This window comes from Mixophyes fleayi (assembly GCF_038048845.1).
Source record: "Mixophyes fleayi isolate aMixFle1 chromosome 4 unlocalized genomic scaffold, aMixFle1.hap1 SUPER_4_unloc_5, whole genome shotgun sequence".
Lineage (NCBI taxonomy): Eukaryota > Metazoa > Chordata > Amphibia > Anura > Limnodynastidae > Mixophyes > Mixophyes fleayi.
In genome coordinates, this window is record NW_027445891.1 from 138767 (window position 1) to 164208 (window position 25442).

Below are 25442 nucleotides of genomic sequence, written 5' to 3' on the forward strand. Positions count from 1 at the left end.
CTCCCTGCCTTAAATTGAACAAGACATTACCGTTACATCCTGTAGCGGCAAGGGGTTAATTTTATTAGTTAACCATAGAGCAGCAGCAAAACATAACTATGAATTACAAAACATCTTCTTATAAATTAGTTAATAGTGAAGATAGAATTGAAGAACATTGTTCAACGTTATGTGCATACAGTGAAGCGGCCTCGTTAGCACAGTAGGTAGCGCGTCAGTCTCATAATCAACACTTCCTCACCACTGTCTTTCTATGTTGTCAAACCAGCCATATTGCTATGAGACGACTTAGAGGTTGCACTGACAGCCAAAGGCTCCAATGAGTGGGCAAGAACTGATTCATATGGCTATTTCCCTCCTAGTCACTCAATGGGAGTGCTGTGTTCAAAATGTGTAAGTGTCTGTGCACTTCTGCATATAGTGATGGGAGATAGCTAGTTGACTGTAGTGTCAACTATGGGTGTTCAGGTTGAGATCAGATCTTCCTTAACACCAATACATCAATAGTAAATTTGATCTTGTAACTATACTAGGTCTACAACGGAATAATAAAAGAGTAAAACTCAAATGAAACAAAAAACAAATGAAAAGATCAAAAAATTATGAAAATGAAATACGACAATGTTCCCTGTCCTTCTCCCCAGCGTGAGGAAACCACTTTAATCACTGTGAGACACATAAAAAAAATGTCTGAATGTCACACAGAATGAACAGCACCCCATAATTTTAGGAAATTATACCAGAATTCAATCATACTACACCTATGTGGTATAATTAGACACAAGGTGGGAAAGGACTATCTCTGGATTCTGATTTTACTAAGTGACCAACCATCCAAGATGGACCCCTAATGAAGTACTAGGAAATGGGGACCCTGGATACCTCGATGTGTGTAGGATAACACCCTCAGACAGTCCGTGTAAATAATCAACTCCTTTTATCAATTTGAGTCCAGATACAGATCATTAAATGTCAGTAAGGATCCCTCTCTATTACAGTGGCAGAGGTCAACAAAGCTCAAAGCTGGTGTTTCTGTAGTGTAGTGGTTATCACATTCACCTAACACGCGGAAGGGTCCCTGGTTCGAAACTGGGCAGAAACAAGCATTAGATCTCCTTTTATATAGGACATGTGAGATCTAAAATTGATATAACATCTTGTAAATAGTTGTATCAACAGGAACTTTTAATGTCATTGCAACAATATCTACCTATCCACCTTCATATATGATTTAACAATCATTTCCATACGCCTCCTGTATATCTTAGCAATAGCTCCTGTCGGGCACCTAACCTCTCTATGTCTTTCAGTAACAAAACAGGGATGATGTCAATGAGTTTTCAGGGAGACATAGAAAGGGGATGGGACCATTGCATCCCAGCTTCTTTATTGAATGGTGTGTGGAAGCCATTTATCTGCCAGGAACCACTCATCATTGTTCTTGGTCATGACACAGGGATCTGTGACTTGCCGTAACTCCCTGCCTAAAATCGAACAAGACATTACCGTTACATCCTGTAGCGGGAAGGGGTTAATTTTATTAGTTAACCATAGAGCAGCAGCAAAACATAACTATGAATTACAAAACATCTTCTTATAAATTAGTTAATAGTGAAGATAGAATTGAAGAACATTGTTCAACGTTATGTGCATACAGTGAAGCGGCCTCGTTAGCACAGTAGGTAGCGCGTCAGTCTCATAATCAACACTTCCTCACCACTGTCTTTCTATGTTGTCAAACCAGTCATATTGCTATGAGACGACTTAGAGGTTGCACTGACAGCCAAAGGCTCCAATGAGTGGGCAAGAACTGATTCATATGGCTATTTCCCTCCTAGTCACTCAATGGGAGTGCTGTGTTCAAAATGTGTAAGTGTCTGTGCACTTCCGCATATAGTGATGGGAGATAGCTAGTTGACTGTAGTGTCAACTATGGGTGTTCAGGTTGAGATCAGATCTTCCTTAACACCAATACATCAATAGTAAATTTGATCTTGTAACTATACTAGTCTACAACGGAATAATAAAAGAGTAAAACTTAAATGAAACAAAAAACAAATGAAAAGATCAAAAAATTATGAAAACGAAATACGACAATATTCCCTGTCCTTCTCCCCAGCGTGAGTAAACCACTTTAATCACTGTGAGACACAATACAAAAATGTCTGAATGTCACACAGAATGAACGGCACCCCATAATTTAGGAAATTTTACCAGAATTCAATCATACTACACCTATGTGGTATAATGAGACACAAGGTGGGAAAGGACTATCTCTGGATTCTGATTTTACTAAGTGACCAACCATCCAAGATGGACCCCTAATGAAGTACTAGGAAATGGGGACCCTGGATACCTCGATGTGTGTAGGATAACACCCTCAGACAGTCAGTGTAAATAATCAAATCCTTTTATCAATTTGAGTCCAGATTCAGATCATTAAATGTCAGTAAGGATCCCTCTCTATTACAGTGGCAGAGGTCAACAAAGCTCACAGCTGGTGTTTCTGTAGTGTAGTGGTTATCACATTCACCTAACACACGAAAGGTCCCTGGTTCGAAACGGGCAGAAACAAGCGTTAGATCTCCTTTTATACAGGACATGTGAGATGTAAAATTGATAGAACATCTTGTAAATAGTTGTATCAACAGGAACTTTTAATGTCATTGCAACACCATCTACCTATCCACCTTCATATATGATTTAACAATCATTTCCATACGCCTCCTGTATATCTTAGCAATAGCTCCTGTCGGGCACCTAACCTCTCTATGTCTTTCAGGAACAAGTCACAGGGATGATGTCAATGAGTTTCAGGGAGACATAGAAAGGGGATGGACCATTGCATCCCAGCTTCTTTATTGAATGGTGTGTGGAAGCCATTTATCTGCCAGGAACCACTCATCATTGTTCTTGGTCATGACACATGGATCTGTGACTTGCCGTAACTCCCTGCCTAAAATTGAACAAGACATTACCGTTACATCCTGTAGCGGGAAGGGGTTAATTTTATTAGTTAACCATAGAGCAGCAGCAAAACATAACTATGAATTACAAAACATCTTCTTATAAATTAGTTAATAGTGAAGATTAGAATTGAAGAACATTGTTCAACGTTTATGTGCATACAGTGAAGCGGCCTCGTTAGCACAGTAGGTAGCGCGTCAGTCTCATAATCAACACTTCCTCACCACTGTCTTTCTATGTTGTCAAACCAGCCATATTGCTATGAGACGACTTAGAGGTTGCACTGACAGCCAAAGGCTCCAATGAGTGGGCAAGAACTGATTCATATGGCTATTTCCCTCCTAGTCACTCAATGGGAGTGCTGTGTTCAAAATGTGTAAGTGTCTGTGCACTTCCGCATATAGTGATGGGAGATAGCTAGTTGACTGTAGTGTCAACTATGGGTGTTCAGGTTGAGATCAGATCTTCCTTAACACCAATACATCAATAGTAAATTTGATCTTGTAACTATACTCGGTCTACAACGGAATAATAAAAGAGTAAAACTTAAATGAAACAAAAAACAAATGAAAAGATCAAAAAATTATGAAAACGAAATACGACAATATTCCCTGTCCTTCTCCCCAGCGTGAGTAAACCACTTTAATCACTGTGAGACACATACAAAAATGTCTGAATGTCACACAGAATGAACGGCACCCCATAATTTAGGAAATTATACCAGAATTCAATCATACTACACCTATGTGGTATAATGAGACATAAGGTGGGAAAGGACTATCTCTGGATTCTGATTTTACTAAGTGACCAACCATCCAAGATGGACCCCTAATGAAGTACTAGGAAATGGGGACCCTGGATACCTCGATGTGTGTAGGATAACACCCTCAGTCAGTGTAAATAATCAAATCCTTTTATCAATTTGAGTCCAGATACAGATCATTAAATGTCAGTAAGAATCCCTCTCTATTACAGTGGCAGAGGTCAACAAAGCTCACAGCTGGTGTTTCTGTAGTGTAGTGGTTATCACATTTGCCTAACACGTGAAGGGTCCCCAGTTCAAAACCGGACAGAAACAAGAAGTAGATCTCCTTTTATATAGGACATGTGAGATGTAGAATTGATATAACATCTTGTAAATAGTTGTATCAACGGGAACTTTTAATGTCATTGCAACACCATCTACCTATCCACCTTCATATATGATTTAACAATCATTTCCATACGCCTCCTGTATATCTTAGCAATAGCTCCTGTCGGGCACCTAACCTCTCTATGTCTTTCAGAAACAAGTCACAGGGATGATGTCAATGAGGTTTCAGGGAGACATAGAAAGGGGATGCGACCATTGCATCCCAGCTTCTTTATTGAATGGTGTGCGTAAGCCATTTATCTGCCAGGAACCACTCATCATTGTTCTTGGTCATGACACAGGCATCTGTGACTTGCCGTAACTCCATGCCTAAAATTGAACAAGACATTACAGTTACATCCTGTAGCGGGAAGTGGTTAATTTTATTAGTTAACCATAGAGCAGCAGCAAAACATAACTATGAATTACAAAACATCTTCTTATAAATTAGTTAATAGTGAAGATAGAATTGAAGAATATTGTTCAACGTTATGTGCATACAGTGAAGCGGCCTCGTTAGCACAGTAGGTAGCACGTCAGTCTCATAATCAACACTTCCTCACCACTGTCTTTCTATGTTGTCAAACCAGCCATATTGCTATGAGACTACTTAGAGGTTGCACTGACAGCCAAAGGCTCCAATGAGTGGGCAAGAACTGATTCATATGGCTATTTCCCTCCTAGTCACTCAATGGGAGTGCTGTGTTCAAAATGTGTAAGTGTCTGTGCACTTCCGCGTATAGTGATGGGAGATAGCTAGTTGACTGTAGTTTCAACTATGGGTGATCAGGTTGAGATCAGATCTCCTTAACACAAATACATCAATAGTAAATTTGATCTTGTAACTATACTAGGTCTACAACAGAATAATAAAAGAGTAAAACTTAAATGAAATAAAAAACAAATGAAAAGATCAAAAAATTATGAAAACGAAATACGACAATATTCCCTGTCCTTCTCCCCAGCATGAGGAAACCACTTTAATCACTGTGAGACACATACAAAAATGTCTGAATGTCACACAGAATGAACGGCACCCCATAATTTAGGAAATTATACCAGAATTCAATCATACTACACCTATGTGGTATAATGAGACACAAGGTGGGAAAGGACTATCTCTGGATTCTGATTTTACTAAGTGACCAACCATCCAAGATGGACCCCTAATGAAGTACTAGGAAATGGGGACCCTGGATACCTCGATGTTTGTAGGATAACACCCTCAGACAGTCAGTGTAAATAATCAAATCCTTTTATCAATTTAAGTCCAGATACAGATCATTAAATGTCAGTAAGGATCCCTCTCTATTACAGTGGCAAAGGTCAACAAAGCTCACAGCTGGTGTTTCTGTAGTGTAGTGGTTATCACATTCGCCTAACACACGAAAGGTCCCCAGTTCGAAACCAGGCAGAAACAAGTATTAGATCTCCTTTTATATAGGACATGTGAGATGTAAAATTGATAAAACATCTTGTAAATAGTTGTATCAACAGGAACTTTTAATGTCATTGCAACACCATCTACCTATCCACCTTCATATATGATTTAACAATCATTTCCATACGCCTCCTGTATATCTTAGCAATAGCTCCTGTCGGGCACCTAACCTCTCTATGTCTTTCAGGAACAAGTCACAGGGATGATGTCAATGAGGTTTCAGGGAGACATAGAAAGGGGATGCGACCATTGCATCCCAGCTTCTTTATTGAATGGTGTGCGGAAGCCATTTATCTGCCAGGAACCACTCATCATTGTTCTTGGTCATGACACAGGGATCTGTGACTTGCCGTAACTCCCTGCCTAAAATTGAACAAGACATTACCGTTACATCCTGTAGCGGCAAGGGGTTAATTTTATTAGTTAACCATAGAGCAGCAGCAAAACATAACTATGAATTACAAAACATCTTCTTATAAATTAGTTAATAGTGAAGATAGAATTGAAGAACATTGTTCAACGTTATGTGCATACAGTGAAGCGGCCTCGTTAGCACAGTAGGTAGCGCGTCAGTCTCATATTCAACACTTTCTCACCACTGTCTTTCTATGTTGTCAAACCAGCCATATTGCTATAAGACGACTTCGAGGTTGCACTGACAGCCAAAGGCTCCAATGAGTGGGCAAGAACTGATTCATATGGCTATTTCCCTCCTAGTCACTCAATGGGAGTGCTGTGTTCAAAATGTGTAAGTGTCTGTGCACTTCCGCATATAGTGATGGGAGATAGCTAGTTGACTGTAGTTTCAACTATGGGTGATCAGGTTGAGATCAGATCTTCCTTAACACCAATACATCAATAGTAAATTTGATCTTGTAACTATACTAGGTCTACAACGGAATAATAAAAGAGTAAAACTTAAATGAAACAAAAAACAAATGAAAAGATTAAAAAAATTATGAAAACGAAATACGACAATATTCCCTGTCCTTCTCCCCAGCATGAGGAAACCACTTTAATCACTGTGAGACACATACAAAAATGTCTGAATGTCACATAGAATGAACGGCACCCCATAATTTAGGAAATTTTACCAGAATTCAATCATACTACACCTATGTGGTATAATGAGACACAAGGTGGGAAAGGACTATCTCTGGATTCTGATTTTACTAAGTGACCAACCATCCAAGATGGACCCCTAATGAAGTACTAGGAAATGGGGACCCTGGATACCTCGATGTCTGTAGGATAACACCCTCAGACAGTCAGTGTAAATAATCAAATACTTTTATCAATTTGAGTCCAGATACAGATCATTAAATGTCAGTAAGGATCCCTCTCTATTACAGTGGCAGAGGTCACCAAAGCTCACAGCTGGTGTTTCTGTAGTGTAGTGGTTATCACATTCGCCTAACACGCGAAAGGTCCCCGGTTCAAAACCGGGCAGAAACCAGCATTAGATCTCCTTTTATATAGGACATGTGAGATGTAAAATTGATATAACATCTTGTAAATAGTTGTATCAACAGGAACTTTTAATGTCATTACAACACCATCTACCTATCCACCTTCATATATGATTTAACAATCATTTCCATACGCCTCCTGTATATCTTAGCAATAGCTCCTGTCGGGCACCTAACCTCTCTATGTCTTTCAGGAACAAGTCACAGGGATGATGTCAATGAGGTTTCAGGGAGACATAGAAAGGGGATGCGACCATTGCATCCCAGCTTCTTTATTGAATGGTGTGCGGAAGCCATTTATCTGCCAGGAACCACTCATCATTGTTCTTGGTCATGACACAGGGATCTGTGACTTGCCGTAACTCCCTGCCTAAAATTGAACAAGACATTACCGTTACATCCTGTAGCGGGAAGGGGTTAATTTTATTAGTTAACCATAGAGCAGCAGCAAAACATAACTATGAATAACAAAACATCTTCTTATAAATTAGTTAATAGTGAAGATAGAATTGAAGAACATTGTTCAACGTTATGTGCATACAGTGAAGCGGCTTTGTTAGCACAGTAGGTAGCGCGTCAGTCTCATAATCAACACTTCCTCACCACTGTCTTTCTATGTTGTCAAACCAGCCATATTGCTATGAGACGACGTAGAGGTTGCACTGACAGCCAAAGGCTCCAATGAGTGGGCAAGAACTGATTCATATGGCTATTTCCCTCATAGTCACTCAATGGGAGTGCTGTGTTCAAAATGTGTAAGTGTCTGTGCACTTCCGCGTATAGTGATGGGAGATAGCTAGTTGACTGTAGTTTCAACTATGGGTGATCAGGTTGAGATCAGATCTCCTTAACACAAATACATCAATAGTAAATTTGATCTTGTAACTATACTAGGTCTACAACAGAATAATAAAAGAGTAAAACTTAAATGAAATAAAAAACAAATGAAAAGATCAAAAAATTATGAAAACGAAATACGACAATATTCCCTGTCCTTCTCCCCAGCATGAGGAAACCACTTTAATCACTGTGAGACACATACAAAAATGTCTGAATGTCACACAGAATGAACGGCACCCCATAATTTAGGAAATTATACCAGAATTCAATCATACTACACCTATGTGGTATAATGAGACACAAGGTGGGAAAGGACTATCTCTGGATTCTGATTTTACTAAGTGACCAACCATCCAAGATGGACCCCTAATGAAGTACTAGGAAATGGGGACCCTGGATACCTCGATGTTTGTAGGATAACACCCTCAGACAGTCAGTGTAAATAATCAAATCCTTTTATCAATTTAAGTCCAGATACAGATCATTAAATGTCAGTAAGGATCCCTCTCTATTACAGTGGCAAAGGTCAACAAAGCTCACAGCTGGTGTTTCTGTAGTGTAGTGGTTATCACATTCGCCTAACACGCGAAAGGTCCCCAGTTCGAAACCAGGCAGAAACAAGTATTAGATCTCCTTTTATATAGGACATGTGAGATGTAAAATTGATAAAACATCTTGTAAATAGTTGTATCAACAGGAACTTTTAATGTCATTGCAACACCATCTACCTATCCACCTTCATATATGATTTAACAATCATTTCCATACGCCTCCTGTATATCTTAGCAATAGCTCCTGTCGGGCACCTAACCTCTCTATGTCTTTCAGGAACAAGTCACAGGGATGATGTCAATGAGGTTTCAGGGAGACATAGAAAGGGGATGCGACCATTGCATCCCAGCTTCTTTATTGAATGGTGTGCGGAAGCCATTTATCTGCCAGGAACCACTCATCATTGTTCTTGGTCATGACACAGGGATCTGTGACTTGCCGTAACTCCCTGCCTAAAATTGAACAAGACATTACCGTTACATCCTGTAGCGGGAAGGGGTTAATTTTATTAGTTAACCATAGAGCAGCAGCAAAACATAACTATGAATTACAAAACATCTTCTTATAAATTAGTTAATAGTGAAGATAGAATTGAAGAACATTGTTCAACGTTATGTGCATACAGTGAAGCGGCCTCGTTAGCACAGTAGGTAGCGCGTCAGTCTCATATTCAACACTTTCTCACCACTGTCTTTCTATGTTGTCAAACCAGCCATATTGCTATAAGACGACTTAGAGGTTGCACTGACAGCCAAAGGCTCCAATGAGTGGGCAAGAACTGATTCATATGGCTATTTCCCTCCTAGTCACTCAATGGGAGTGCTGTGTTCAAAATGTGTAAGTGTCTGTGCACTTCCGCATATAGTGATGGGAGATAGCTAGTTGACTGTAGTTTCAACTATGGGTGATCAGGTTGAGATCAGATCTTCCTTAACACCAATACATCAATAGTAAATTTGATCTTGTAACTATACTAGGTCTACAACGGAATAATAAAAGAGTAAAACTTAAATGAAACAAAAAACAAATGAAAAGATTAAAAAAATTATGAAAACGAAATACGACAATATTCCCTGTCCTTCTCCCCAGCATGAGGAAACCACTTTAATCACTGTGAGACACATACAAAAATGTCTGAATGTCACATAGAATGAACGGCACCCCATAATTTAGGAAATTTTACCAGAATTCAATCATACTACACCTATGTGGTATAATGAGACACAAGGTGGGAAAGGACTATCTCTGGATTCTGATTTTACTAAGTGACCAACCATCCAAGATGGACCCCTAATGAAGTACTAGGAAATGGGGACCCTGGATACCTCGATGTCTGTAGGATAACACCCTCAGACAGTCAGTGTAAATAATCAAATCCTTTTATCAATTTGAGTCCAGATACAGATCATTAAATGTCAGTAAGGATCCCTCTCTATTACAGTGGCAGAGGTCACCAAAGCTCACAGCTGGTGTTTCTGTAGTGTAGTGGTTATCACATTCGCCTAACACGCGAAAGGTCCCCGGTTCAAAACCGGGCAGAAACCAGCATTAGATCTCCTTTTATATAGGACATGTGAGATGTAAAATTGATATAACATCTTGTAAATAGTTGTATCAACAGGAACTTTTAATGTCATTACAACACCATCTACCTATCCACCTTCATATATGATTTAACAATCATTTCCATACGCCTCCTGTATATCTTAGCAATAGCTCCTGTCGGGCACCTAACCTCTCTATGTCTTTCAGGAACAAGTCACAGGGATGATGTCAATGAGGTTTCAGGGAGACATAGAAAGGGGATGCGACCATTGCATCCCAGCTTCTTTATTGAATGGTGTGCGGAAGCCATTTATCTGCCAGGAACCACTCATCATTGTTCTTGGTCATGACACAGGGATCTGTGACTTGCCGTAACTCCCTGCCTAAAATTGAACAAGACATTACCGTTACATCCTGTAGCGGGAAGGGGTTAATTTTATTAGTTAACCATAGAGCAGCAGCAAAACATAACTATGAATAACAAAACATCTTCTTATAAATTAGTTAATAGTGAAGATAGAATTGAAGAACATTGTTCAACGTTATGTGCATACAGTGAAGCGGCTTTGTTAGCACAGTAGGTAGCGCGTCAGTCTCATAATCAACACTTCCTCACCACTGTCTTTCTATGTTGTCAAACCAGCCATATTGCTATGAGACGACGTAGAGGTTGCACTGACAGCCAAAGGCTCCAATGAGTGGGCAAGAACTGATTCATATGGCTATTTCCCTCATAGTCACTCAATGGGAGTGCTGTGTTCAAAATGTGTAAGTGTCTGTGCACTTCCGCATATAGTGATGGGAGATAGCTAGTTGACTTTAGTTTCAACTATGGGTGTTCAGGTTGAGATCAGATCTTCCTTAACACCAATACATCAATAGTAAATTTGATCTTGTAACTATACTAGGTCTACAACGGAATAATAAAAGATTAAAACTTAAATGAAACAAAAAACAAATGAAAAGATCAAAAAATTATGAAAACGAAATATGTCAATATTTCCTGTCCTTCTCCCCAGCGTGAGGAAATCACTTTAATCACTGTGAGACACATACAAAAATGTCTGAATGTCATACAGAATGAACAGCACCCCATAATTTAGAAAATTATACCAGAATTAAATCATACTACACCTATGTAGTATAATGAGACACAAGGTGGGAAAGGACTATCTCTGGATTCTGATTTTACTAAGTGACCAACCATCCAAGATGGACCCCTAATGAAGTACTAGGAAATGGGTCCCTGGATACCTCGATGTGTGTAGGATAACACCCTCAGACAGTCAGTGTAAATAATCAAATCCTTTTATCAATTTGAGTCCAGATACAGATCATTAAATGTCAGTAAGGATCCCTCTCTATTACAGTGGCAAAGGTCAACAAAGCTCACAGCTGGTGTTTCTGTAGTGTTGTGGTTATCACATTTGCCTAACACGCGAAAGGTCCCCAGTTCGAAACCGGGCAGAAACAAGTGTTAGATCTCCTTTTATATAGGACATGTGAGATGTAAAATTGATAGAACATCTTGTAAATAGTTGTATCAACAGGAACTTTTAATGTCATTGCAACACCATCTACCTATCCACCTTCATATATGATTTAACAATCATTTCCATACGCCTCCTGTATATCTTAGCAATAGCTCCTGTCGGGCACCTAACCTCTCTATTTCTTTCAGGAACAAGTCACAGGGATGATGTCAATGAGGTTTCAGGGAGACATAGAAAGGGGATGCGACCATTGCATCCCAGCTTCTTTATTGAATGGTGTGCGGAAGCCATTTATCTGCCAGGAACCACTCATCATTGTTCTTGGTCATGATACAGGGATCTGTGACTTGCCGTAACTCCCTGCCTAAAATTGAACAAGACATTACCGTTACATCCTGTAGCGGGAAGGGGTTAATTTTATTAGTTAACCATAGAGCAGCAGCAAAACATAACTATGAATAACAAAACATCTTCTTATAAATTAGTTAATAGTGAAGATAGAATTGAAGAACATTGTTCAACGTTATGTGCATACAGTGAAGCGGCTTTGTTAGCACAGTAGGTAGTGCGTCAGTCTCATAATCAACACTTCCTCACCACTGTCTTTCTATGTTGTCAAACCAGCCATATTGCTATGAGACGACTTAGAGGTTGCACTGACAGCCAAAGGCTCCAATGAGTGGGCAAGAACTGATTTATATGGCTATTTCCCTCCTAGTCACTCAATGGGAGTGCTGTGTTCAAAATGTGTAAGTGTCTGTGCACTTCCGCATATAGTGATGGGAGATAGCTAGTTGACTGTAGTTTCAACTATGGGTGTTCAGGTTGAGATCAGATCTTCCTTAACACCAATACATCAATAGTAAATTTGATCTTGTAACTATACTAGGTCTACAACGGAATAATAAAAGAGTAAAACTTAAATGAATCAAAAAACAAATGAAAAGATCAAAAAATTATGAAAACGAAATACGTCAATATTTCCTGTCCTTCTCCCCAGCGTGAGGAAACCACTTTAATCACTGTGAGACACATACAAAAATGTCTGAATGTCATACAGAATGAACGGCACCCCATAATTTAGAAAATTATACCAGAATTAAATCATACTACACCTATGTAGTATAATGAGACACAAGGTGGGAAAGGACTATCTCTGGATTCTGATTTTACTAAGTGACCAACCATCCAAGATGGAACCCTAATGAAGTACTAGGAAATGGGGACCCTGGATACCTCGATGTGTGTAGGATAACACCCTCAGACAGTCAGTGTAAATAATCAAATCCTTTTATCAATTTGAGTCCAGATACAGATCATTAAATGTCAGTAAGGATCCCTCTCTATTACAGTGGCAAAGGTCAACAAAGCTCACAGCTGGTGTTTCTGTAGTGTAGTGGTTATCACATTCGCGTAACACGTGGAAGGTCCCCAGTTTGAAACCAGGCAGAAACAAGCGTTAGATATCCTTTTATATAGGACATGTGAGATGTAAAATTGATATAACATCTTGTAAATAGTTGTATCAACAGGAACTTTTAATGTCATTGCAACACCATCTACCTATCCACCTTCATATATTGTCGAAGTCAGTAATTTGGATAAAGTCATTTCAATTAAAGTCTAGCAAACTTGGTTGTCTTTGTTTGAAAAGATGCGTACGGTACGCATCGACGTACAAGGGCACGCTACGGCGTGAAAGGGCGTACGCATCCACTACACGTGGCAGCAACAGTAATTGGTCTTTTACCATACATTCGCACAAACACGCATACTTATAAAATAGTACACATTAATGGTAGTTGCAACACATAGTCAGTTATGTCGAAATATAGTAGTATTTATATGTTATATCAGAGTTACATGCATATTAGTGAAATATACGGAACGGGTTAAAGGAATAACATCATCAGTGGTATCATAATGAACCTTGTTACATATCCTACTGTTTGGTTCACTCTGCGAGGGAATCGCAGAGTGCATACGCAAGTTATGAATGATAGGGAATTATGAACTACTTAAGACTAAGGAATCCTGGCGGGAAGAGCAGAGCGTACCCCCTGCAGAGATGACCCCCTCCTTTGGATTCCTTAGGATGAACCAGCCAATGATTGACGACCCCTTGGACATTCCTGAGACCCGGACCAATAGATGCAAGCCATACCATCTTCATTGTATTACTGTATTTGATTGTGTATATAAGCAGCAGCTTGTGATCCAGAGTGCAGACATCTTGTCCCCAGACTTCAGGATTGAATGACTGCACTGGATCCAGAGCGCCTGCGATAAGTAACGGCTGTATTTACTATTACTTCGCTTGAGCATATTTTTCCACTTATTGCGAATAAATCTTTGTGCTTTGGAAACACAAATCGAGGTTCGACAATCGTTATTGGTTAGCGACAATACGCACATAACAATTTGGGGGCTCGTGAGCTTTGGAGGTTTCGTTGCCGATTATACACAAGACCAACGGATTTCGGTTCCTCAACAAAGGGTGGAGACGCGTCATAAACGGGTAAGAACGCATGGTGTTCAAAACCTGAATTTTACTCTGTGTTGCGAAACCGAATGTCCGTTTTGCATTATCTAGGGCACGCTAACTAGAACCTAGGGACAAAAGAGAAAACTGTTTCTTTTTTCTGTCATTGTGCGTTTTAACTGTATTGCATTGTTTAGCGTATGTGTACTTCCTGCTGTGCGTACGCGAACTTCCGGTAAACTTGCCACGTGGTTAAACAATCATTTTGATAGTTATTATACATGCATAGTATAATTACTTGTGAAAGCCTCTGAGACATTATTACTATTGTTGGGAACTTTTGATTTTCTGCGCAGAAAAGGTGTATAGTGTGTGATGTTGTAACGTAGATACACTGTTTTATTGTTGAGGTGCTCAGTTGCTGTCTGACGAGGCGGATTGCCCAACTGAAGGACGGTATACAGGGCAGGTATACCGAATGCGAAAACTGGGTTTTCGCAAAGCGCTACCAATAGATCGCAAGGTTTGCTAATAAATAGTATTGGTAGGCAGTGCGATCCGATCGCACCGTTAGTGCGAATTGGTGAAGCAGCTAGGAGGAATTATACTGGAAAGGCAGGTTGATTGTATCGACTTTGCGCTCCCAGCGATAATAAACTCAGCAGATTTTTGTGGTTGAGCCAGTGTATCGAGGAGCTGATAGCCCTTGGGGCCCACAGTGATATTTCTGTATTAGGGACCCTCGCCAGGGGCGAGAAAAGCGAGTGAGCGCGGCTAAAGGAAATACGTTCACCGAGCATTATAGATCTCTAGCGGTGAGCATAGCAACAGAGTTGAAATTATTAGGTGGAAAGAACAGAGCATTGCGGTGTGTCTGTATTTCACATTTGGCCGGAAGGAACAGAGCATTGCGGTGTGTCTGTGTTCCGGGTAGAAGGTATATTGTTCAACATGGGTGCTAAGCATACGCTAGAGATGGTCAGTGTACTGCCTAAGGAAGGCCCTATTGGTTCAGCGAGGTTTCTCATGTGTAAGAAATCTGGTGCATATGCAACTGTGTATTGTGACACGTTAGTCGGGATGACCAAAGCTTGTGATAGGCCTTTCCCAACAATAGGGAGTTTTAATGCAGAGGTACTAAATACTGTAAAAGATAAAATATGGTTGATCAAGTCAACGAAAAAGAGAAATAGACATAATGATTGTTTAAAATTGTGGCAAATGGAAGGTAACACGTGGCAGAGCAGTGAATGCAAACCGGAAATAGGCGTGGCGAAAAGCGCGCGCGAGGCGGATGTAACCATTGAGAAGCGTGGCGAACTCAGCGCAAGCGCGCCCACGCCACCTTATGTGGCGGGAGGGGTAAGTACAGCCGTTGTTAAAACTGAAAATAGAAAAATTACTAAGTTGTACCCTGTTTTAAATCAGTTTCAATCAAGTGTATCTGAAAATGAAGATGAACCCACTGTGATTTCGGCCATTGCCCATGCTGTTAATGTACTAGAGGCTCAGCGCAAGTATGAGAAAATGGCTGAGATAGGTGAGAGTAGCGTGATCACTAGGAGTGAAAGTGTTCTAAATCTAGGGCCTGTAAATCCTGTAGCGTCCCCTGAAGTTAGTGTACCAGAGGGTGTGTTCCCGGTCCGCACAATATCGGTTCCCAATGGGAAACCAGATAAGGATGGTGTAGTTCCTTTAAGAAATGTTACAATGCATTGTCCCTGGACTAGATCAGAATTACGTTCCATTATGACTGAATTCCCGGACCCTAGAAAGGAGTTAGCTAAATGCCAGAAATTTGTTAAAGACTTAGGGAATGCTCACGAACCAACCAGTAAGGATTGGCGGGTAGTGTTGAGGGCGTGTCTTCCTCCCAATACTAACATACAAAAATTTATTGGAGATTGTTTGTTGGAGGAAGATGACACCTTGACTGATGAGATTAACCAACGGAATATAGAACAAATTGTCAAACACTTAGCCATCTGTTTTCCAGTAGTGGTAAATTGGAGTAAGATTTTCACCATTAAACAAAAGGATAGTGAAACTGCCTCAGATTACTTTGCTAGAGCTATAACAGCGATCGCACGATTTACTGGGATATCCAACATAAGTGAGGACCCACATCACAGAGAGGTAGCTGTAGGGGTACTGATGGATGGCCTTAGGGAAAATTTAAAGACGAGAGTACAAACCACATTACCTAATTGGAGAGGCGTCACGGTAGACTCCCTTAGGGAGTCTGCTGTGGAGCATGACAAGAACCTTTTTAGAAAAAGGGAAGAGAAAAGTGATAAGTTAATGACGGTAAGTATACAGGCTCTAGAAGGGGTGCACACACGACCACCAGCATACAACCCATATAACAGGAAACCTAAAGTGATCAGGTGTTTCAACTGTAACGAGGAAGGACATTACAGGAGAGATTGTAATAAAGAAAGACTCAATACACATAGGGGTGGGTCACATAGATATCCTCCAAGAAAGGATTCACATAGACTAGAAGACTCACATCTACCCGCGCATATTACGGCAGCAAATGCTGCGCGGGAAATCAATAGTCAGCGCTAGGGGTCAGGTCATACCTGTAGTCTACAGCCAGTGAGGTTAACTGAGAGTCAGAGTGAAGAACCAACAATGATAGTTGACATAGCTGGCAGGAAACAAACTTTTCTTGTAGATACAGTGGCGGCCCGATCTGTGATAACCTCTCCTTTCAATCTACAGGTGACCAGCAAAACTATTCCAGCTATGGGGGTGACGGGAAAAGTGTTACATTATCCTCTAACTAAACCCGCCGAAGTTACTATTGGGCTTCTGCATACTAAGCATTTGTTTCTCTTGGCTGCAGCGGCTCCTACTAACTTGCTAGGGAGAGACTTGTTATGTAAAATGGGATGTGTCATATACTGTACTTCAGATGGTGTGTTCCTAGATATACCCGAGAAGGTTGCACATGAGGTACAGGACATATTGGACACCCCTCAAAGGTTAATGTTACACTCTCCTGTTATAGAACAAAGTCCATCTCAAGTAAAGGGGATGTTGCTGGAAATACCAGGTTCCCTATGGACCAGAGATGGACAGGACACTGGACTGATGGCAAACGTAGCCCCTGTCATGGTCAATCTAAAAAGTGGTAGGATAGCTCCAAAAATCCCACAGTATCCATTAAAACCGGAGGTGGAACTAGGGGTATATCCTGTTATTGAGAGGCTGTTACAACAAGGGATTTTAATTCGTACAGCCAATACAGCAAATAGTCCCATTTTCCCTGTGAAGAAGAGTGGGGGGAGGGGCTATAGATTAGTCCAGGACTTAAGGGGAATTAACAAAGTTGTTGAGAGCCAATTCCCCGTAGTGCCGAATCCAGCTGTCATCCTCATGCAGATTCCACCGTCTGCCAGTCATTTTACTGTCATTGATCTATGTTTTGCTTTCTTCTCAGTCCCTCTTCACCCTGACTGCCAATACCTTTTTGCATTCTCCTACAGGGGAGTGCAATACACATGGACCAGACTACCCCAGGGGTTCATTGACAGCCCCAGTATTTTCTCCCAAGCCTTACATGACTGTTTGCAATCCTTTCAACCCCACAATGGGTCTGTTCTAATTCAATATGTGGACGATTTGTTGTTGTGCTCTGATTCTTTTATGTCATGTTTACATGATACTAAATTGTTGTTGCTTCATCTTTCACAAACAGGGCACAAGGTGGCAAAGGATAAATTACAGCCATGTCAGACTATGGTCAAATACTTAGGACACTGCCTCACTAATGGGCTAAGACACCTGACAACCGACAGAATTGAGGCCATACAACACATGACCCTGCCGCAGAGCCAGAAGCAGATTCGTACTTTCTTGGGGATGTGTGGATACTGTAGGTCCTGGATCCCAGGTTTTTCTATTCTGGCATTACCATTGCAGGAGCTAGTCTCCTCCTCAAAACCAGAACGTGTCGTACACACAGAAGAGTCAGAGCAAGCGTTCTTTAATCTTAAAGATAGTCTGAGAAGAGCACCTGCATTGGGAATACCTGATTATGAAAAGCCTTTTGAGCTATTTTGTACAGAAGCTGATGGCTGTGCAGCAGGTGTCCTCGCACAGAAACATGGTGACGCTAGTAGACCAGTAGCATACTACAGTGCACAATTAGACAATGTGGCAAGGTCACTCCCAACATGTCTCAGAAGTGTAGCAGCAACGGCCCTTCTAGTAAGTAAGAGCGAGGATGTAGTATTAGGACATAATTCAACCATCTATACACCCCATGCTGTATCAGCTCTGTTAAATTCAGCCCAAACCAGACATGTTTCTTCAGCTAGATTCACAAAGTGGGAACTAGCCCTGATGGCACCCTCAAACATCACCATCAAACGATGTAGCACCCTAAATCCAGCTACATACCTTTCGTATGTGTCTCAAGAGACACAAAGGGTGGGAGGTGAGGAGACCCTGGTTGATGATGAGTTAGGCAAGAATACTGACACGCATGACTGTATGGAACACCTGAATCAGACCTTTACTGCAAGGCCCGACATACGTGACACCCCCTTAGAAAATGTAGATTTTACGTTTTATACAGACGGAAGTTGCCATAGACAGACAGAGACAGGAGAGCTATGTACTGGTTACGCTGTTGTAGACGATCAGGATGTGGTAGAAGCTGAACCCCATGGTCCACCTCACTCAGCCCAGGTGGCGGAACTAGTAGCACTAAAGAGAGCGTGTGAACTGGCAGAGGGTAAATCAGCCAATATATATACTGACTCTAGGTACGCCTTCGGGGTAGTGCACGATTTTGGGGCCCTTTGGCGTCTTAGAAACTTTACGACAGCAGCAGGTACACCAGTGGCACACTCACAACACATAAAAGGACTTCTGACAGCGATACAGTTACCCAGAACAGTAGCCGTCATAAAGTGCAAAGCCCATACCTTTGAAGAAGACCCAGTGTCATTGGGCAACAACAGGGCAGACGAAGCTGCTAAATGGGCAGCAGGGCAACCTATGACATTATCGACCGAGACTATGATGGTTTTTCAGACATTAGACACGCAGAAATTAATTGAAATGCAAGATTTGTGTTCCCTGCAGGAGAAGGCGGTCTGGAAGGCGAAGGGATGTGGTCAAGAGTCCTCAGGACTCTGGAGGGATGGACAAGGTAAGCCTGTAGCTCCCCGAACATACTATCCAAGCCTGGCTGAAGCAGCACACCTGGGTGACTCACCTGGGTAAAGAAGGTATGTGCAAACTGGTGAGAGCATACTGGTGTGCTCCCGGATATTCCTCTCAAGCTGGTAAGAAAGCAATGTCATGTCTTACTTGTTTGAGGAAAAATGTTGGGAAAACTATTCCAACTGAGCCATCCCACATCCCTCCTACAGACGGACCTTTCCAGGTAATACAAATTGACTATATCCAATTACCACCGTGCAGGAATCTAAAGTATGTGTTAGTGTGTATTGATGTGTTTTCCGGTTGGGTAGAAGCATATCCGGCAGCCACTTATACTGCTGTGTTCACTGCAAAGAAAATTGTACAAGACTTTGTGTGTAGGTTCGGTATCCCTAGAATCATTGAAAGTGATAGGGGTACCCATTTTACTGGTGATGTCTTCCAAAATATGTGTAAGCTCATGGGAATCAGTAGCAGACTTCACACCCCTTACCGACCACAAGCCAGTGGTAAGGTGGAGAGAGTAAACGGTACTATCAAGAACAAACTAGGTAAGATAATGGCTGAAACTGGGTTGGCATGGCCTGAGGCTTTGCCGTTGGTCCTCCACAGCATTCGAACCACTCCTAGACCTCCTCTTAATCTGTCCCCCTTTGAGATACTGTTCGGACGACAACCTCATTTGATCGTGAGTCCACAAGACGACTTAAAGTGTAATAATGAAGTGACTGTACAATATCTTATAAGAATGAGTAGACAGCTGAAACAACAACAAAAACTAAAAATGCTGTCACCTGGTATGCCAGAGATGAACTGTCATGATGTTGAACCTGGAGACTATGTTATGATCCGCAATTTCTTACGTTCAGGTTGTTTAACAGACCGTTGGGAAGGCCCGTACCAAGTGCTGCTGACCAGTACTACATCACTGAAGGTTGCAGAGAGAGACACTTGGGTCCATTCCACCCACTGCAGGAGAGTCCATAATCCGGAGAAAGTGCAAGACAAAACTCAGACCGACGACGTAGAGCTGTCACTTGTGAGCCTGTTCCGGGAGACCTAAAGCCTGCAGTTGAGACACCTGAACCGGAGACGTTGCCTCAGAACTATCTTTCTAGCGATGGAGTGGCGGTTTTTGTTTTTCTTTTGTTCCAGGATTTTCCTTGTTTTTACTTTTTCTAGGACATTCTATTTTTGTGAAGGAGGATGGAGGACGGAGGAGAGTTCTGGGAGTGATACGGATGAAATGGAGGCCGAAGAAAAGTTAATAGGATATCCTGAGCAGCCCATTATCAAACTTGGTCCAGGGATTATGAAAAGGTCTGCTTGCTCAGGAACTCGGAGGCAGTGTGAGGGGCTATTGTCTGATGAGTATTGTATCTGCAAGTTCTGCAACTCCCTAGTTGAAGAGAGATGCATCCAACGATGCCAGTCCCCCAGTACTCTGAATATAGGCGGGCATCCTTTGGAGGATTATCACTCCCTGGTGGGTAAGGTGCTAAACCAAACCGAGTGTTGGGTGTGCTCTCACGTGCCTCAAGGGCAGCATAACATAGGATTAGTGCCATTCCCTCTAAACATATCCGAAGTACTCGAATTAAGGGGTGGGAGGCCCATAGAAGGGAGGTACAATAACACTAGGTCCCCTAGTCTGACGCTTCGACAATACTCCATAGGCAGATCTTTGCTGTGCCTAAACATATCTCATGCAAAGCGCCTGGAGAATTGGGAGGCTGACCTATCAGATCAGACAATGGCTCGCCACACTCATTTTAGAGAGAGACTCACAAGGTCACTACTAGGCAGGAATGTTGATGGAAGTCACAAGTTAGGGCGTATAACCAAACATAAGAAGATAAATGTGAAAATATCATTAATGCCGACACGTGTCTAGAGCAGATGGAGACACTAGGCATGGGTAGTTTTATCAAAACTCTGTGTGATATAATTCATGGGCATACTGTTCCTTATGTTCTCCCTGATGATGTGTATTTTGTTTGTGGAAGGAAAGCTTATTCCTGGGTGACTCCGAGTTCCAAGGGCTTGTGTTTCCTAGCTAAACTGGTTCCTGAAATCATGACTATTACTCATGAAGAAATGGTAGATATTCACACACAACATCACCACCATACATACACACACAGTATGAACACCGTGGCAAGAGAAATATGATTCCTGGTGAGGAACCCATAGCTACAAAATTGATTAGTGAAACTGCTGGTTTCCAAGTTATGGTTGCTCTAGATCTCACCATGACCGCTCGGGGAACATTAAACTTTAAATATATCCAAGACCTGGCTAAATTAATAGATAATATCACCGAGATGTATGATGACACTTTCAGGTATACTGGAAGGGAGCTACAAGCGTACAAAAAGGAGTTGGTGCAACATAGACTGGTACTAAATTATCTCACCTCTATTACTGGTGGCTACTGTGTGACACTGGCCACCCAGTTCGGTGTCAAATGTTGCACGTACATTACTAATAATACTGATGACCCCAAAGAGGTTATAGACCGGAAGATGGATGAAATTTTGCAGCTGAAATGGGAATTTCGAAAGAGCCATAATTCTTCGTTATATGAGGTCGGGGAAAAGGTGGCGGGTTGGTTCTCATGGTTGAACCCAGCAAAATGGTTCTCCGGTCTGGGGGAGTGGGTACAGGAAATGATTGCGAGTGTAGGTAAGCTCCTTCTCCTTATACTGGGTGTCATCTTAGCAATTGGTTTAGTTGTCAAATGTGTTCCTACTGTGTTGAAGTGTGGTAAACGGTCTCATGGGAGTAACACTGAGAAAGAGACTGAAAGGGTGGTACCAGATACCGAGATCATGATCTGTGGAGAAGTATTGTACAATCCTGAACTTGAAACGGTGATTGGGTGATAGTTTATTACACTATCAAAGGGTGGAACTGTCGAAGTCAGTAAATTGGATAGAGTCATTTCAATTAAAGTCTAGCAAACTTGGTTGTCTTTGTTTGAAAAGATGCGTACGGTACGCATCGACGTACAAGGGCACACTACGGCGTGAAAGGGCGTACGCATCCACTACACGTGGCAGCAACAGTAATTGGTCTTTTACCATACATTCGCACAAACACGCATACTTATAAAATAGTACACATTAATGGTAGTTGCAACACATAGTCAGTTATATCGAAATATAGTAGTATTTATATGTTATATCAGAGTTACATGCATATTAGTGAAATACACGGAACGGGTTAAAGGAATAACATCATCAGTGGTATCATAATGAACCTTGTTACATATCCTACTGTTTGGTTCACTCTGCGAGGGAATCGCAGAGTGCATACGCAAGTTATGAATGATAGGGAATTATGAACTACTTAAGACTAAGGAATCCTGGCTGGAAGAGCAGAGCGTACCCCCAGCAGAGATGACCCCCTCCTTTGGATTCCTTAGGATGAACCAACCAATGATTGACGACCCCTTGGACATTCCTGAGACCCGGACCAATAGATGCAAGCCATACCATCTTCATTGTATTACTGTATTTGATTGTGTATATAAGCAGCAGCTTGTGTTCCAGAGTGCAGACATCTTGTCCCCAGACTTCAGGATTGAATGACTGCACTGGATCCAGAGCGCCTGCGATAAGTAACGGCTGTATTTACTATTACTTCGCTTGAGCATATTTTTCCACTTATTGCGAATAAATCTTTGTGCTTTGGAAACACAAATCGAGGTTCGACAATCGTTATTGGTTAGCGACAATATGCACATAACAATATGATTTAACAATTATTTCCATACGCCTCCTGTATATCTTAGCAATAGCTCCTGTCGGGCACCTAACCTCTCTATGTCTTTCAGGAACAAGTCACAGGGATGATGTCAATGAGGTTTCAGGGAGACATAGAAAGGGGATGCGACCATTGCATCCCAGCTTCTTTATTGAATGGTGTGCGGAAGCCATTTATCTGCCAGGAACCACTCATCATTGTTCTTGGTCATGACACAGGGATCTGTGACTTGCCGTAACTCCCTGCCTAAAATTGAACAAGACATTACCGTTACATCCTGTTGCGGGAAGGGGTTAATTTTATTAGTTAACCATAGAGCAGCAGCAAAACATAACTATGAATTACAAAACATCTTCTTATAAATTAGTTAATAGTGAAGATAGAATTGAAGAACATTGTTCAACGTTATGTGCATACAGTGAAGCGGCCTCGTTAGCACAGTAGGTAGCGCGTCAGTCTCATAATCAACACTTCCTCACCACTGTCTTTCTATGTTGTCAAACCAGCCATATTGCTATGAGACGACTTAGAGGTTGCACTGACAGCCAAAGGCTCCAATGAGTGGGCAAGAACTGATTCATATGGCTATTTCCCTCCTAGTCACTCAATGGTAGTGCTGTGTTGAAAATGTGTAAGTGTCTGTGCACTTCCGCATATAGTGATGGGAGATAGCTAGTTGACTGTAGTGTCAACTATGGGTGTTCAGGTTGAGATCAGATCTTCCTTAACACCAATACATCAATAGTAAATTTGATCTTGTAACTATACTAGGTCTACAACGGAATAATAAAAGAGTAAAACTTAAATGAAACAAAAAACAAATGAAAAGATCAAAAAATTATGAAAACGAAATACGACAATATTCCCTGTCCTTCTCCCCAGCGTGAGGAAACCACTTTAATTACTAAGAGACACATACAAAAATGTCTGAATGTCACACAGAATGAACGGCACCCCATAATTTAGGAAATTATACCAGAATTCAATCATACTATACCTATGTGGTATAATGAGACACAAGGTGGGTAAGGACTATCTCTGGATTCTGATTTTACTAAGTTACCAACCATCCAAGATGGACCACTAATGAAGTAGTAGGAAATGGGGACCCTGGATACCTCGATGTGTGTAGGATAACACCCTCAGACAGTCAGTGTAAATAATCAAATCCTTTTATCAATTTAAGTCCAGATACAGATCATTAAATGTCAGTAAGGATCCCTCTCTATTACAGTGGCAAAGGTCACCAAAAGCTCACAGCTGGTGTTTCTGTAGTGTAGTGGTTATCACATTCGCCTAACACGCGAAAGGTCCCTGGTTCAAAACCAGGCAGAAACAAGCATTAGATCTCCTTTTATATAGGACATGTGAGATGTAAAATTGATATAACATCTTGTAAATAGTTGTATCAACAGGAACTTTTAATGTCATTACAACACCATCTACCTATCCACCTTCATATATGATTTAACAATCATTTTCATACGCCTCCTGTATATCTTAGCAATAGCTCCTGTCGGGCACCTAACCTCTCTATGTCTTTCAGGAACAAGTCACAGGGATGATGTCAATGAGGTTTCAGGGAGACATAGAAAGGGGATGCGACCATTGCATCCCAGCTTCTTTATTGAATGGTGTGCGGAAGCCATTTATCTGCCAGGAACCACTCATCATTGTTCTTGGACATGACACAGGGATCTGTGACTTGCCGTAACTCCCTGCCTAAAATTGAACAAGACATTACCGTTACATCCTGTAGCGGGAAGGGGTTAATTTTATTAGTTAACTATAGAGCAGCAGCAAAACATAAATATGAATTAGAAAACATCTTCTTAAAAATTAGTTAATAGTGAAGATAGAATTGAAGAACATTGTTCAACGTTATGTGCATACAGTGAAGCGGCCTCGTTAGCACAGTAGGTAGCACGTCAGTCTCATAATCAACACTTCCTCACCACTGTCTTTCTATGTTGTCAAACCAGCCATATTGCTATGAGACGACTTAGAGGTTGCACTGACAGCCAAAGGCTCCAATGAGTGGGCAAGAACTGATTCATATGGCTATTTCCCTCCTAGTCACTCAATGGGAGTGCTGTGTTCAAAATGTGCAAGTGTCTGTGCACTTCCGCATATAGTGATGGGAGATAGCTAGTTGACTGTAGTGTCAACTATGGGTGTTCAGGTTGAGATCAGATCTTCCTTAACACCAATACATCAATAGTAAATTTGATCTTGTAACTATACTAGGTCTACAACGGAATAATAAAAGAGTAAAACTTAAATGAAACAAAAAACAAATGAAAAGATCAAAAAATTATGAAAACGAAATACGACAATATTCCCTGTCCTTCTCCCCAGCGTGAGGAAACCACTTTAATCACTGTGAGACACATACAAAAATGTCTGAATGTCACACAGAATGAACGGCACCCCATAATTTAGGAAATTATACCAGAATTCAATCATACTACACCTATGTGGTATAATGAGACACAAGGTGGGAAAGGACTATCTCTGGATTCTGATTTTACTAAGTGACCAACCATCCAAGATGGACCCCTAATGAAGTACT

At 41.2% G+C, this 25442-nt stretch overlaps 4 non-coding genes across 4 annotated transcripts; all 4 read left to right on the forward strand.

Annotated features, from left to right (window-relative positions):
* The first annotated feature begins 6922 nt into the window (after nt 1–6922).
* On the forward strand, nt 6923–6995 carry TRNAV-AAC (transfer RNA valine (anticodon AAC)). The gene has a single exon. It is a non-coding gene; the product is annotated as a tRNA-Val (tRNA).
* Nucleotides 6996–8396: 1401 nt separating this feature from the next.
* Nucleotides 8397–8469, forward strand: TRNAV-AAC (transfer RNA valine (anticodon AAC)). Its single transcript has one exon. It is a non-coding gene; the product is annotated as a tRNA-Val (tRNA).
* A 1403-nt stretch (nt 8470–9872) lies between these two features.
* Nucleotides 9873–9945, forward strand: TRNAV-AAC (transfer RNA valine (anticodon AAC)). The gene has a single exon. It is a non-coding gene; the product is annotated as a tRNA-Val (tRNA).
* Nucleotides 9946–24135: 14190 nt separating this feature from the next.
* Nucleotides 24136–24208, forward strand: TRNAV-AAC (transfer RNA valine (anticodon AAC)). Its single transcript has one exon. It is a non-coding gene; the product is annotated as a tRNA-Val (tRNA).
* The last annotated feature ends 1234 nt before the right edge of the window (nt 24209–25442 follow it).